Here is a 16,970-nt window from a genome sequence, read left to right as displayed (position 1 = left end):
CAGTTGACGTTTCAGGCCAAGACTCTTCTTTAGGACTAGAAAGGAAGGGAAAGACAACAGAAAAACAAATTTGGGAGAGGGGAAGGAGGATAGCTAGAAGGCGAAAGATGAAGCCAGGTGGGTAAGAAAGAAAAGCGCTGGTGAAGGAGAGGAGAATGGAACATAGGAGAAAGGGAGGAGGAGGGGACCCAGGGAGAAGTGACAGGCAGGTGAAAAGAGGTAAAAGTTCAGAATGGGGAATGGCGGGGGGGGGTTGTGGGGGGGGGGGGAGAATTTCTTTACCAGAAGAAGAAATTGATATTTATTCCATCAGGTTGGAGACTACCATGGAAGATGGAATATAGGGTGTTGCTCTTCCACTCTAAGGGTGGCTTCATCTTGGCACAAGAGGAGGCCATGGACTGACACATCAGAATGGGAATGGGAATGGGAATCAGCTTTAAAATATTTGGTCACCGGAAGTCCCACTTGTGGCGGATGGTGTGGATGTGCTCAATGATGTGGTCCCCCGATTTACAACGTGTCTCACCAATGTAGAAAAGGCAATAAGCATATTCTGTTAAGTAAATAGCACTAATGAGATTGGAAATCATCCTGTAGTTGAACTCTGGGCTTTGTAATATCTGTGATGTCATTTGACAGAGTTTTAAACGAGAACAAAAAAAAGTTTCCAGTATTGGTAAAAGCACTGCCAAATGTCAGGGGGCAGATTTCTTTCCCACTGGTCACTCAGTCTAAGAAATGAGTGCACTATTGTTTTACTTTGGGTTGAGTCCATTTTCAACAGCCAGGATCACTTAGTTTTGGAATTGTGTAACAGAATTTCTCGGCCAAGAAATTCACAATTCATCAGACAAACAGTCAAAAAGTTGCACACATCTATTGCTTACAATAGTGCTTTGTGGTAAATGTCGCAGCACTCTTATTTAAAGTTCTTATGCCAAGAGGAATGAGTAACAGCTGAAGTGGGTCATTGTATAATGGGTTACAACAGGAAGTCCGGGTTTTCTGTGTATTTAATATTTGGCAGAAAATATTGGCTTAATGAAGGTTAGTAAAGAAGCATGTTAAATTTCAGTATTTTACATATATATTGAAATCTAATGAAAATATATCAATTAGGAAGTGTAAAAAGGAAAACCTTTTTTATAATTTTTAAAGGCAGTTCACATAAAGTATTCCTTCAGTCCTTTGAAAAATATTGGCAATTTATAATTTTGGTTGTTATATAAACAAACTCCTTTTCTTCTCAGTGAAGTAACTACTTAAAACAGCGACTAAGTATACGGTATTACAAAATATTCCAAATGTGCTAAATCAAATGGTGCTCCGGGAATATTATGAGAGGAAATAACACTAAAAGATTCTGTCAAACATTAGTAAGACAGGAATGTTTCTGTATTAAAAATACATATTGCTGGATATTTTATTTTCAATTTAAAGTAACTTTTTTTAAAAATCGCAAGTAAATATTGCCTCCCTTTCACAGCTTATCTGCCGTCTTCATTATGGTTAACTGTTTCCTCCATCAACCAGCTGAGAACAATTGTTTTTACTTGGTTCATTTTTCCATGCTTTCTCAATAGTGCAGGGGTTCCCAACCTGGAGTCCATGGACCCCTCGGTTAATTCTAGGGGTCCATGGCATAAAAAAGGTTGGGAACCCCTGCAATGGTTGGTTGAAGTTTCCTTCAAAATGTTGGGATAGAGAAAACCATTATCCCAGTCCATTTCTTCCCAGGTCGATGTCTAAGGCTGAAATAGACTATTCAGTTTGTTGGCGTTTCTGATCATGAGATGAGCTTCTGACCATATCAACAAAACCGGCCACATCTTTCTCCATATTACCATTTGTCTCCAGTCTGGTCTCAGTAAATCTGCTGACAGAACTTTGCCATGATCTTATGCCTTCTTGACAAAACTGGAACTTTGCATTTTCTGTCAACTTGTTCCAATTTCCATAATCATCTGTCTGCTTGTTGATGAATATGAGATCCCATTCTAGCAATATTATCACTATTAAAAGTCTCATATTTGTTCTAATTGCCTCTATGCTCTCTCAGGTCCCTGTCCTCGAGACTCTTCCGTTCTTACAGTATCCCACAGAGCTTTATAATTCAATGTACACATGACTAGTAAAGCTAATCTTAATCCCCTCTGTATTGGCAGTTATACCTTCTGCGGCCTAAAACTTCCTTAATGAATGACTTGGGCTCTCTCTCCTCCCTTAAGTATAATCTTTAACATTCAGCTCTTGTTAAAGCTTCTGCTTACAGTATATGTCCTAATATCTCTTTAAAGTTAAGATTAGCTTTATTTGTCACATGTACATCAAAATACACATATGTCGTTTGTGTCAATGACCAACACAGTACAAGAACTGTGCTGGGGGCAGCCCTCGAGTGTTACCATGCATCTCATGCCAACATAGCATGTCCATAACTTTCTAACCCTCACCATGCATCTTTTGGAATGTAGGAGGAAACTGGAGAACCCAGAGGAAACCCACGCAGTGACAGGGAGAACATAGTCATAGTCATACTTTATTGATCCTGGGGGAAATTGGTTTTCATTACAGTTGCTCCACAAATAATTAAACAGTAACAAACCATAAATAATTAAATAGTAATATGTAAATTATGCTATGAAATAAGTCCAGGACCAGCCTATTGGCTCAAGGTGTCTGACCCTCCAAGGGAGGAGTTATAAAGTTTGATGGCCACAGGCAGGAATGACCTATGACGCTCTGTGCTGCATCTCGGTGAAATGAGTCTCTGGCTGAATGTACTCCTGTGCCCAACCAGTACATTATGTAGTGGATGGGAGACATTGTCCAAGATGGCATGCAACTTGGACAGCATCCTCTTTTCAGACACCACCGTCAGAGAGTCCAGTTCCATCCCCACAACATCACTGGCCTTACAAATGTGTTTGTTGATCCTGTTGGTGTCTGCTACCCTCAGCCTGCTGCCCCAGCACACAACAGCAAACATGATAGCACTGGTCACCACAGACTCGTAGAACATCCTCAGCATCGTCCGGCAGATGTTAAAGGACCTCAGTCTCCTCAGGAAATAGAGACGGCTCTGATCCTTCTTGTAGACAGCCTCAGTGTTCTTTGACCAGTCCAGTTTATTGTCAATTCGTATCCCCAGGTATTTGTAATCCTCCACGTACAAGCTCCTTGCAGACAGCAGCAGCAATTGAACCCCAAACTCCAGATCGCTGGCACTGTCAGGTATTACGCTGACCAATATGCAACTGTGCCAATCTTCAAGCCTGCCTCTTTTTATTCGAGGAGTGGATCTGCATAATCTCTTTCATTGTAATTTTATGTTACAGGCACAAAATTAATTTTACTTATTTTTTTAAATGTATGCAGCTGTTGAAAAATTCCTGGATATCCACTTCTTCTATTCCCCACTCTGAACTTCTACTTCTTCTCACCTAACTATTACTTCTTCCAGCTCCCTTCCTCTTTCCCTTACTCCTATTGTCCACTCTCCTGTCCTATCAGATTCTTTCTTTTCTAGCCCTCTAACTTTCCCACATACCTAGCTTCACCTATCTCCTTCCAGCTAGTCTCCTTCCTCTCCCTCCATCTTTCTATTGTGGCATCTTCCCCCATCCTTTCCAGTCCTGATGAAGGGTCTCAGCCCAAAACATCGAGTGTTTATTCATTTTCATAGATGCTGCCTGACTTGCTGAGTTCCTCCTGCATTTTGTGTGTGTTGCTTTAAAATTCCTGAGAAGTTCACACCATCTAAAAATGGGCACTTTTCTTGTCTGGCACTATTAATACAGACTTTCCTATCCATCATTGGCATATTAGATTAGATTAGATTATGAGGACACTCAGTCCTTGTTTATTGTCATTTAGTAATGAATGCATTAAGAAATGATACAATTTGTTCCTCCAGTATGATATCACAGAAACACAAGACAGACCAAGAATAAAACTGACAAAAACCACATAATTATAACATATAGTTACAACAGTGCAAAGCAATACCGTAATTTGATAAAGAGCAGACCATGGGCACGGTAAAAAAAAAAGGTCTCAAAGTCCCGATAGCCCCATCATCTCACGCAGACGGTAGAAGGAAGAAAAACTCTCTTCCTGCCATGAACCTCCAGCGTCGCAAACTTGCCGATGCAGCACCCTGGAAGCACCCGACCACAGCCGACTCTGAGTCCATCTGAAAACTTCGAGCCTCCGACCAGCCCTCCAACACCGAGCACCGAGCACCGAGCACCATCTCTGCCGAGTGCTTTGACCCCGGCCCCGACCGCCAAGCAACAGGCAAAGCCGAGGATTCGGGGCCTTCCCCTCCGGAGATTTCAGATCACACAGTAGCAGCGGCAGCGAAACAGGCATTTCAGAAGTTTCACCAGATGTTCCTCCGTGCTCTCACGTCCGTCTCCATCAAATCAGGATTGTGCACGGCATCCTACTTAACAAGTAACAGATATTCATTCCGGAGTGGCCGCTGTGCGCTGCGTCGCGTCGCCATCTTCTCTTCTTAAAGAAAAGAATATGCAATATCTACAACATAATATCAGAGTCAACCTTATTTTATAAGATTTTCATCAGGATGTATCTGTACTAAAGCAAGCAAAGTATAGTGGCAATGTCATGTGAGGAATAAAAAGTCTGTGGGAATACCCTATCTTTTGAGCTATTCAATATTCTAACTGCATAAACCCTACTTCCGATGTTGATTGATCAAATTCCTGAAACTTTTTCCTTCCCGCTGCTTGGAAATAGATATACTTGGGCAGTAGTAAGGCCCTCCATTAATCAGGGTCGACCACAGATGTTGTGTCCTAGCTGTCTACATGATTTGCAAGTCAGGGCAGTACGCTATGGAGAGCATGTGGCAGCTGCCCCTCTCCACACAGCTCATGAACCCAAAGGAATGGCAAAGACTAATACAGTTTGACATCAGTGGCGTTGCAGGAGTTGCCAGTCAGCGTTGAGCTCAATACAGGACTGCCTTAAGGACTCCAACTCTGGATTTTTCCTCAGGGTTTACTCCTGAAGCCTTTCCCAACAATAGGTATAGCACAGGGCAGTGGAGGCTTAAGATCAGAATTTTCCTTTTCCTAGATGAGCTGCCAATCAAAGCTGATGAGCCACATTTGCCCAAAGCGACTAGCTTTAAGGTGCCAGTAACCCACCTTTGCCCCTTCTCCTCCCAGTAGAAACAGTTCCGCCAGGCTCAGTAGTTAAGCCACACATGAAAACCAGAAGCTGGACTTGGTTGTCAGAGGCTAATCAACATACACCATCGGGAGCATTTAATAGGTAGTGGGAGCTTATCTCCAATACCACCCCTAGTTATGACAAACTTAAGGAACCTATGGCAGTAGTAGAACACTGAAAACCCTATCAGAGCAACTTAAGATAAATAAGAAATAAATACTGTTAACGGACCAAAAGAAAGTTTTCCCTCCTTTTCAAATAACACGTTTAAACTGTTTGTTTGCTCATTCATTCTTTATGTGCCGAGTCCTGTGACATAGACGACCATGGTCTCTCCATGACCCAGAAAGGATATGGGAGCTGGAATAATGGCCTCCAGTAGCCCCTGTAATGTGTTAGCTTGTATGATTCCAGAAATCAGACTTTCATGTGATAAAAATTGACTTCTTCCTCTGACAGATTTGAACATTCATAGGAATTGAGCATCTCTGAAAGCAAACAGACCTTCCAGGTGAGTAAACACTCGACCTGTGAATCTGCTGTGGGCCATTAATTGTGTCCGCTGCACCCAATGTGGCCTCTTCTAAGTTGGTGAGTCCTGTCGCAAATTGGGACACTGCTTCCTTGAACACCTCCACTCCATCCGCCAAAACGGAACTTCCCGGTGGCCAAACATTTAAATTCTTATCCCCATTCCTATTCTGACATGTATAACAACGACCTCTTCTTTTGCCACAATGAGCCACTCTCAGGGTGGAGGAGCAACACCTTATATTCCATCTGGGTGGCCTCCAACCTGATGCCATGAATATCAATTTCTCCTTCTGGTAAAAATAATTTTCTCTACCCCTCTCCTCTTCTATTCCCCATTCTGGCCCCTTACGTCTTCTCACCTGCCTATCACCTCCTCCTGGGTTTCCTTCTCCTTCCCTTTCTCCAGTGGCCCACTCTTCTCTCCTATCTAATTCCTCCTTCTCCAGCCCTTTACCCTTCCTACCCATCTGGTTTCACCTATCACCTACAAGCTATCCTCCTTCCTCCCTCCTCCCTCAGCTTTTTATTCCGGCATCTTCCCCCTTCCTTCTCAGTCCTGAAGAAGGGTGCCAGCCCGAAACATTGATTATTTATTCATTTTGCTAGGTGCTGACTGACCTGTTGAGTTCCTCCAGCATTTTGTGTGTGTTGCTTTGGATTTCCAGCAACTGTAGAATTTCTTGTGTTTATGAAATCTGAATGAATTATTTTTCTAGACCGTGAAAAATGTTTTCTTAGTTACAATGTGCCTTGGAACCAACAAGATAGCAATCTACATAACATTTGACACAGATTTTGTTTCTTTATTTAGAGATACAGCACAGAAATAGACCTTTCCGGCCCTTCAAATTCTAATGCCTCCAGTAACCTCTGATTTAACCCTACCCTAATCACAGGACAATTTACAATGACCAATTAACCTACTAACCCGTACGCCTTTGGAATATGGGAGGAAACCAGAGCACCTGGAGGAAACCCATACATTTGATGGGGAAAACATACACATTCCTTACAGAGGACAGCGGAGTTGAACTCTAAACTCCGACACTCCGAGCTATAATAGCATCGCACTAACCACTACGCTAACGTGGCCTTCAACCGTTTGTTAACAATGTAACATCTGTACAATAATTATCCAATAGAGTTCATAACACAATGAATTTTAATGCAGTGTTCTAAAGGGATAAACAGGAACAGCTGCTAAATGTCTAGATTTGCATGAGACTCAGCTTCATGTGATTCAGCTGAGATAAAACTATAATACATTGGAACAGAACTAGGCCATCAGGCCCATCGAGTCTGTGTCACCAATCCATCATGGCCGATTCTTTAAAAAAATTATTTATTGAGATACAGTGCAGAACAGGCTCTTCTAACACTTTGAGTCATGCCACACAGTGATTTGTTACAAAGTCAATTTCTACACTTAGGAAATAACTTAAATTACTAAATAAAAGTAGCTTAAAAGGTAAAGTGGGTGGCGGGGTGGAGATACGTCTTTACCAAAGGAGGTGTAAAGTGCTCCTTTCCTCTGCTAGCCTACAGGTTACCCTTAGGCAAGCTGTAGCACCTACTTAGCTCCACGAACAGGGTTACATGAAGCCATGGGAACAGGTGGTGCATATCACAAGTCCTGGTTATGCGATCACTAACGCCAGGCAGACAATCTCTGAAGTGTATTGATAATGGCTGGGGTCACCCGTCTTGTAAAGACACTGCCCAGTTGAAGGCAATGGCAAACCACTTCTGTAGAAATATTTGCCAAGAAAGACCATGATCTCCCACATCATATGCCATTACACATAAATGATAAAAAGGTAAAGGACAATGTAAGTCTAAAAGAAAGGACAACACTAAAAGCAAAAACTAGAGAAAATCCTTTGGACTAAGGTACAAAGAACTAACAATGACAAATTAGATATTAAAGTCTCCAAAAATGAATAGAAAGAAATGGAAAGGATATTAAAATCAGCATTGACAATCTTACAATTATACTAGAAAAATAAAGAGTAGCTAGGAGCAATAGATGTCCTTTAAAAATAGAAAATGATTACAACGCCAAAGAAAATAAGAAAATTGGCAAGCATATTGAACTGCTATCCTCCATTAACACTTACAGTGCACAAAGAAGTAATCATTCTAAACATCACACAAAAAAATAATCCAGAATCTGGGACTCACTTCCCAAAGTCAACAGAATTAAAGATCAGTTATCTTAATGACTTCTATCAGAATATTAGAGTTTATAATTAAGTTTGGAGTGTCTAAACTTCTCGAAAATTTTCATTTGTTTCGAGATGTTCATATGGATTTGTAATGAGTGGATTTTTAATGATGAACTAGACAAGGGGTTCCCAGCCTTTTTTGTGCCATGGACCCCAACCATTAACCAATGGATTTGTGATCCCCAGGTTTGGAACCCCTGAATATTTGGTTGTAACTTGACCAACTGATTGTTGATAAATACATTGATGTACCTTCTCCAGGGCAAAGTTAACTGAATGTAACTATTCTAGATTCTGGACTAGTTCCTGAGGATTGGAGGGTGGCTAATGTAACCCCACTTTTTATAAAAGGAGGGAGAGAGAAACCGGGGAATTATAGACCGGTTAGCCTAACATCGGTGGTGGGGAAAATGCTAGAGTCAGTTATCAAAGATGTGATAACAGCACATTTGGAAAGTGGTGAAATCATCGGACAAAGTCAGCATGGATTTGTGAAAGGAAAATCATGTCTGACGAATCTCATAGAATTTTTTGAGGATGTAACTAGTAGAGTGGATAGGGGAGAACTAGTGGATGTGGTATATTTGGATTTTCAAAAGGCTTTTGACAAGGTCCCACGCAGGAGATTAGTGTGCAAACTTAAAGCACACAGTATTGGGGGTAAGGTATTGATGTGGATAGAGAATTGGTTGGCAGACAGGAAACAAAGAGTGGGAATAAAGGGGACCTTTTCAGAATGGCAGGCAGTGACTAGTGGGGTACCGCAAGGCTCAGTGCTGGGACCCCAGTTGTTTACAATATATATTAATAACTTAGATGAGGGAATTAAATGCAGCATCTCCAAGTTTGCAGATGACACGAAGCTGGGCGGCAGTGTTAGCTGTGAGGAGGATGCTAAGAGACGCAGGGTGACTCGGATAGGTTAGGTGAGTGGGCAAATTAATGGCAGATGCAATTTAATGTGTATAAATGTGAGGTTATCCACTTTGGTGGCAAAAACAGGAAAACAGATTATTATCTGAATGGTGGCCGATTAGGAAAAGGGGAGGTGCAACGAGACCTGAGTGTCGTTATACACCAGTCATTGAAAGTGGGCATGCAGATACAGCAGGCGGTGAAAAAGGCGAATGGTATGCTGGCATTCATAGCAAGAGGATTCGAGTACAGGAGCACGGAGGTACTACTGCAGTTGTACAAGGCCTTGGTGAGACACACCTGGAGTATTGTGTGCAGTTTTGGTCTCCTAATCTGAAGAAAGACATCCTTGCCATAGAGGGAGCACAAAGAAGATTCACCAGATTGATTCCTGGGATGGCAGGACTTTCATATGATGAAAGACTGGATCAACTAGGCTTATACTCGTTGGAATTTAGAAGATTGAGGGGGGATCTTATTGAAACGTATAAAATCCTAAAGGGATTGGACAGGCTAGATGCAGGAAGATTGTTCCCGATGTTGGGGAAGTCCAGAACGAGGGGTCACAGTTTGAGGATAAAGGGGAAGCCTTTTAGGACCGAGATTAGGAAAAACTTTTTCACACAGAGAGTGGTGAATCTGTGGAATTCTCTGCCACAGGAAACAGTTGAGGCCAGTTCATTGGCTATATTTAAGAGGGAGCTAGATATGGTCCTTGTGGCTAAAGGGATCAGGGGGTATGGAGGGAAAGCTGGTACAGGGTTCTGAGTTGGATGATCAGCCATGATCATACTGAATGGCAGTGCTGGTTCGAAGGGCCGAATGGCCTACTCCTGCACCTATTTTCTATGTTTCTATTAAACTCCTTGTAGATTTTGATGGCCTTCGAAACTTCTTGTCCCTGTGTTTCACTGGCCTAGAAAACAGTGAAGGATAGCAAAAACCTTCTTTGTGACAATGGTATTGGCAATTCCTGGAAATGTGTTTCTTGTAGTAGCAGTTTCTTGCATAATGCCACGCAACACAGTTCCAACGAATTGTGTTTGGCCTCTTGGAAACCTGCTGTGTGATAATGTCCAGGCCACTGGAAACTGCATTCATATAGTTCTGTTCAAGCAGGTTGGAATCAAATGCACACATTCTTGAGTGACAGCTTGCAAAATCATATCACGGTATTGCCCTAGTCTGGCCAGGAGCCATATGTAAATGTCTGCAACACCAGTTGCCTAAAGTCACCATGTTACCCAGCTTGAACTTCTTACATTCACAATTGATGACTCAGGGCTATATGATGAAGTTATCAGCGCCAGGTTAAACATTGAGTTTTAGACACTGGTAGCGAACACTGAAGAGACACGACTGCTCTCCAAAAATGCTTGTTAGCTGTCAGACAGTTTCATCTTAGAAAAGGTCACAGGGGTTTTAAGGCAGAATGATGTTGGAAAAAACGCTCAATTCAGCAGTCCCCAATTTTTGGAGCAAAGTGTGTGTCTTCCACGAGTTGTCTTTACTGGCAAATTTGACCTGCAATATAGCTTTGTAATGGTTAAACCATGATTCAGACATAATGCCTGAAGCAGCACCAGACTGGAAGTTGATAATAAACACAACAACTGATTCACAGGAGTTCTGTTCAATGTTTGACACCAACGTCATTGGATTCACTGATAACCTGCTGGTCAAGGTTTTGATCAACTTCAGCTGGGCCGCCTCAAACTGAGCTTGTTACTGTTGTAGAATTGTGTGCAAGTCTTCTGCTGAAATTGCCTTGTCACCAATTTGTTGTGTTTGGTCACCTAGAACTATTGATGAGACCCAAAGCCAGGAGATAAGACAAAGCTGGAACTTGAAATACTCCTTTATTTAGTAAAACCACACAAGTAAGGCGAAAAGGCAGGTTTATGGGGTTGAGTGGGATCCAGGATTAGCATGATGGGATAGCAGAACAGACTCAATGGGCTGAATGGCCTAATTCTGCTCCTATGTCTTATGGTCTTTAAGTACAAAACTCAAAACTCAATTGTACATCCCAAAGCACGACTATTTAAATGGTTTACACAAGGAACATTCAAGACATTGATTAGAACAAGGATCAATTAGTGAAAGTCATTCTGGGATTGGCTGTCAGCTGACCAATACGTGTTGGTTGCTTTGACTCATTGAAACAACTATCTGTAGCACATGTCAGAAGAACTCACCAAGCTAATGTTAAATAAGAACACATGGTCTGTGACTTGTAGCAAGGCAGATAAAAGCACAACAGTACAGCAAGAGCAAAAGCATAACACCTAAATCACACACTATTCTGAATTCAGCATACCACTATTCCGTTCGTGTTGATACAGCAAATTCCAGAAATCCTGAGCCTCTCATCATTTGGGAATTCTGTCACTATGACAGTTGTAGCAGGTCATTGAAATTAATGTCTCATTAGAGCAATTAGAGATGGGTAATGACTGGCTGCATCACTATCTGGTATGGGGGGAGGGATACTACACAGGTTCGAAGTAAGCTGCAGAAAGTTGACATCTCCATCATGGGCACTAACCTCCATAGTATCCAGGACATCTTCAAGGAGCAATGCCTCAACAGGCTGCATCCATCTTTAAGGACCTACATCACCTAGAACATGCCCTCATCTCATTACTACCATCAAGAAAGAGGTACAGAAGCCTAAAGGCACACACTCAATGATTAAGGAACAGCTTCTTCCCTTCTGCCATCTGATTTCTGAATGGACAATGAGACATGAACACTACCTCACTCTATTTTTATTTTTTATTTTTGCACTAACTTATTTAACTATTTAATGAATGTACTTACTGTAATTCCAAGTTTTTTTTCTATTATTATGTATTGCATTGAACTCCTGCTGCTAAAACAAAAATTTCACAACATATGCTGGTGATATTAAACTTGATTCTGATTCTCATTCTGAAGCCTTCCAAATTTTGCATATTGCCTGACAGCACTTTCCTAAAAATACATCTGAGTGTCCAAAACGGACAGAATGGAACTAAGATATAACTTTGCTAGGCACAGATACTGAGATCTTCTTCAAGATCTACAGTGCTGCTGCCCCACCTCTGAAGAGACATAAGTTCAGTCCTGACCTCAGATGCGAATTGTGAAATGTTTGCACATCCTCTCCTTGACTGTGTGGTCTTGCTCTGAGTGCACCAGTTCCTCCACACTCTACAGGGGTGTTGCTAGGGTTGTTTAACTCCTGGAAATTAACCATTAGTATAAATTACCGGCAAAGGGAGGACATGTAGCTGGGTGGAGGGGACTAAGGAGAAAGATAACAGTTCTAATGCAGGGGTTCCCAACTTGTGGTCCATGGACCACTCAGTTAATGGTAGGGGTCCAAGGCATAAAAAAGGTTGGGCATCCCTGTTCTAATGGGATTGCACTCTGAGAGCCACAATGGATGCCATGGACCAAACTGGGCCTTCTGTGTTGTTGTAAGTATAAAATAATATCATGTCATCCCATAATAAGATCATTATATTTTGCTCGGATTAAGATATATCTGGTCACATTGGAAACACAGGCTGTAACTGCAGTTCCCATCATTGTATTCCTGATCCAAGGACTTCATCTCTGTTTCTTATCAGCCAAACCACATAGAACTTTTGTTACTTACTTGGTCCTGAGCTGAGATTTTCCTTATTATCCATGACACCACCATGAGCACCAACTTCCTTGATCTAGGTGTTTAACAGGAGTCCAGCCACCTATTCTGTCAGGTACCTCTTTCCCATCTACACTGAGCTCTACGGGTTGCACTATGACTTCATCAAATACTTTAGAATTTATTACACCTGAGCAGGGGTTCCCAACCTTTGTTATGGCATGGACCCCTACCATTAACCAAGGGGTCTGTGGACCCCAGGTTGGGAACCCCTGCACTGGAGGAAAAGGAGGTTATGCTCAGTCTGAGAGTCCACTTAAGAAGAAAGTCAAAGTGGTGTTCAGTAGCATTCTCCAAGTACTCTGCTTTCTAAGAAGTTTGCACAAATTCTGCATGTCATCTAAAAGCCTGACAAACTTCTATAGATGCACTGTGGAGAGTATCATGACTGGTTACAACACACGCTGGTATGGAAACACCAATGCCCAAGAAAAGGAAGATCCTACAAAAAGTGGTCAGTGCAGCCCAGTCCATCGCAGGCAAGGCCCTCTCCTCTATTGAGCACATATATACAGAGTACTGACTAAAGAAAGTCACCAAAGAAATCCACCATTCAGGCCATGGTCGCTTCTCACTCCTGCCATCAGGAAGGAGGTACCGCAGTCTTAAGACTCACACTATGAGATTCAGGAACAGTTATTACCCCTCAACCATCAGGCTTCTGAACCATTCTTCCGTAACTTCACCCACCTCAACTCTGAACTGATTCCACAACCTACAGACATACTTTCAAGGACTCTACAACACATGTTCTCAGGTTTTACTTATTTATTTATCTATCTATCTAATTATTTATTGATATTATTAGTCACACAGTTTGTCTTCCTTTGCACACTGGTTGTTTGTCAGTGTTTGTTTGTAGCTTTTTTATTAACTCTATTGTATTTCTTTGTTCTACTGTGAATACCTGGAAGAAAATGATTCTCAAGGCAGTATATGGTGATATAAATTATACTTCGATAATAAATTTACTTTGAACTTTGTAGTAGTCTCAATCTGCTGCAAAATCAAATTTCAACATCAAAATTAATCTCTCTGTTTAATGTATAGCATTATCATCAGTATACAGTATCCAAAGCAGCACACCATTATCGGCACTGTAGCGTAGTGGTTAGCATGATACTTTACAACACAAGCAACTCAGGTTCAATTCCCGCCGTTGCCTGTAAGGAGGGTTAGTATGTTCTCGCTGTGACCACATGGGTTTCCTCAGGTGCTCCAAATTCCTCCCACAGTGCAAACACCTACTGGTTCGTAGGTTAAGTGGTCATTGTAAATTTTAGAATTAAGTTGGGAGATTGCTGGGCGGTTTAGCTTGAAGGTGGGAAGGGCCTATTTTATGCTATATCTCAAAATTTAAAAAATCATGAAACTCTTTAGTCTTGATCTCTGAAATTAAGGAAACTCAATTCTATTTGTAATCCTAGTTTTTTTTTTCTTTTTTTTGGATTTTCAGGGACTTTGAGGGTGGAAAATAAATTGTGGCAAGATGATCTTTAGAGAGTATTTTGGTTTATGTAAGCTAAAGAACAATAAATATGTATTCTTTGAGATGAATAGATAATTCTCTGTCACACCAGACTGATGACTGAATGTTGCCATTCTGCGATACACAACGCTACACATGTACAGAGTGGGCTATTGTTATTGCTGTTACTCCAGAAATTTATTGCTAAAAGCCTCAGAACAATTTGGCAACTCAAAAATGATAAGGTCTTGACTTGCCATGTTGATCAGCCTGTCTTGAATGCAAAGGCATTCTGGATATGAAAAAGAAATCAAATTTCTGTAATTCCCTAAATCTTAGAATTTAGAGTTTAGAATTTATTTAAATCTTACATCTATCCACAATGTGAAGGAGTAAAAATCTTTGTGTTATGACTCCGTCGCAATGTACAGACATCTGAATTTAAAAGTCTAATGGCTTGTAGAAAAATGCTGTCCCGTATCCTTTTGGTCCTGGCTTTAATGCTGTGGTACTGTTTGCCAGATTGAAGCAGCTGAAACAGTTTATGTGAATTCACAAATGTTCTGTGATCCCTTTTCATAGTTATAGAGTACTACAACACAGAAACGGGGCCTTCAGCCCACACAGTCTGTGCTGAATTGTTATTCTGCCTAGTTCTATTGACCCACAGCTCCATACCCCTCCTGCCCATGTACGTATCCAAACTTCTCTTAAATTTTGCAATCAAACCTGCATTCACCACTTCCTCTGCCAGCTTGTTCCATCCCCTGAGCTGAAGAAGTTCTCCCTCACGACTACTACGTCGACTCAGGCCTAGGGGGCCGGCGTTGGGCATGATGATGGACTCTCCACTTCTCCCTCTCCCTCATCAGTGTGTTCAGTTCATCTACATTAGCCGTGCCGCTGTCTTCTAGGAGCGTGTTGACCATAGTCTTGGTTCATCCTCCTGTGCTTGGGCTCCCTTATGATGACTAGGCTGGCAGGTAGCTGGGGGTGGCGTAGACAATGCCCCGCTAGTTGCAGTCTTCTCGCCTCGATTTTAGTGGTGAGCATCACTAGGTCATCATAGAGCTCGACGTTCGTCATGTGTTGTTGCCAATTCACATCAAGCGCCATCCAGAGCATTCGTGTATAGCAACCATCTAGAGACTTTCGCATAGTCTTGGTGAGTGTCCACGTCTCACATCCGTACGTGAGAATAAACTCTATGACTGTTATGAAGATCCTTTTTTTAAGACCTCTGGTCAGGTTTGGCTTTCAGATTTCCTTCATGTCGTTCATAGCCCTCCACGCCAGCATCTTCCGTATCTTTATGCCCTTCTCCGAACTCATCATTCTTGACCCGAGGTACTTGTAGTGAAAGACTTTCTTAATGGTATCATTCTTTACAGTCTTGACTTCGTCGCAGATAAACACTATGTACTCTGTCTTTTTAGCGTTTAGGTGAAGTCCAACTTGATTGCACTCAATTTCCACTTTCGTCAGTAGCTGCTGTGCTTCCTCCATCTGGTCAGAGAGCAGGACTATGTCACCTGCAAAATCGAGATCTGTGAGCGTAACTGGTCTGACCCTTTTGGTTCGTCCTGGTTTTATGGCAAAACCAAGCTTGTCATAATCTTTGGTAGCTTGACGCAGAGCGTAATCAAGGACGATTATAAAGATGTATGGCGCCAAAGTGTCTCCTTGCAGCACACCAGCTAGGAGCTCGAACACTGCTGTTTCTCCATCTGGTGATATAACTTTCGCCATGGTCTTGGTATAGCTAGACTCTACTGCTCTCAGTAGATGGTCTGGCACTCTATCAGCTTTCAGGATCTTCACCGTTTTACCTTGATGAACGAAGTCAAAAGCTTTGTGAAAATCGATGTAAGTAAGCATGGCTGGTAGGTTGTTCTTCTTGACTTCCTCGATGATCCTACGGAGGGCAAGTATTTGCACTACTGTTGTGCGCTTCTGCCGAAAACAATTCTGATTAAATCTTAGCTTAGGGTCAATGGCGGTGCAAATCCTGTTCAAGATCATCCGATTGTATAGCTTTGCTAAGATGCAGGTCAAGCTGATACCGCGGTAGTTATCTGTCTTCGTGAGGGATCCAGACTTGGGGACTGGGATAATGTTTGAGAGTGACCACTTTTCTGGTTTGTCGCCTTTCATCAGAGCCATATTACATATGTCCAGCAAGATGTCGTCCAGGTCGCAGTTCTTCAGGACATCTGGTCCAGCGCTCCTGCCCTGTTTGAGTGCATATTTGGCCTTCTTCAGTTCCTCAATGGTGAATGGGCCATCATCGATGTCGGCTTGCATTAGTATCGTGGGTATGAACTCTTGTTCTTCCATGATCGTTGGAGGGCTTTCCAGCAGGTTCTTAAAGTGGGTAAACATGTCTGGACACAGTCCTCTGCTGTTTTACCACTTATTTGACCCGATGGGGACTTCTTCTGTCTGCTGATCTCCTTGACTAGGCGCCATGCTTCTCCATGCTGCTTGTCTTCATTAGCAGCTTCTATCTCTCTAATCTCTCAGCTAGTTCTTCTTCCTTCAGTAGGCTGTAGGTGGCAAAGAGATTTTTCTTTGCTGTCTTGAACTTGTCTCTTAGCTTTTCTGTTTCGCTCCTTCTAAGTTCGGCATGACAAGCATTGACCACACTTCTTGCTGTGACGACGTCAGGATGTTTCGAGATCCGGCTCTTCTTGATTCACTTCACAGTAGGCAAACTCTTTGTTGCATCTGTGTGTGCATCTATGAGCCATTGATAGTGGTCGGTGGCAGTCTCTTCCTCCTCCCTTTCCAGTGGGCCAAAGCGATTTCTCACCTCCACTGTGTAATGGGCTTGAAGAAGTTCTCCCTCAGGTTCCTCTTAAATATTTCACCTTTCACCCTTAATCGATGACATTTAATTGTAATCTCACCCAACCTCAGTGGAAAAAGC

At 42.1% G+C, this 16,970-nt stretch overlaps 1 protein-coding gene across 1 annotated transcript in view; it reads left to right on the top strand.

The window, feature by feature from the left end:
* Positions 1-991: 991 nt before the first annotated feature.
* Positions 992-16,970, top strand: part of tnfaip6 (tumor necrosis factor, alpha-induced protein 6) — a 74,405-nt gene continuing 58,426 nt past the window's right edge. The window contains exons 1-2 of the mRNA XM_063048579.1: positions 992-1,050; positions 5,665-5,716. The gene's annotated coding sequence lies outside the window, so the exon portion shown is untranslated. The remainder of the gene's footprint in view (positions 1,051-5,664; positions 5,717-16,970) is intronic.

This window comes from Mobula hypostoma, chromosome 5, assembly GCF_963921235.1.
Source record: "Mobula hypostoma chromosome 5, sMobHyp1.1, whole genome shotgun sequence".
In the NCBI taxonomy this organism is placed as follows: domain Eukaryota; kingdom Metazoa; phylum Chordata; class Chondrichthyes; order Myliobatiformes; family Myliobatidae; genus Mobula; species Mobula hypostoma.
The sequence above is the reverse complement of the archived record's forward strand: the minus strand, read 5'-3'. Positions and strand labels throughout refer to the sequence as shown.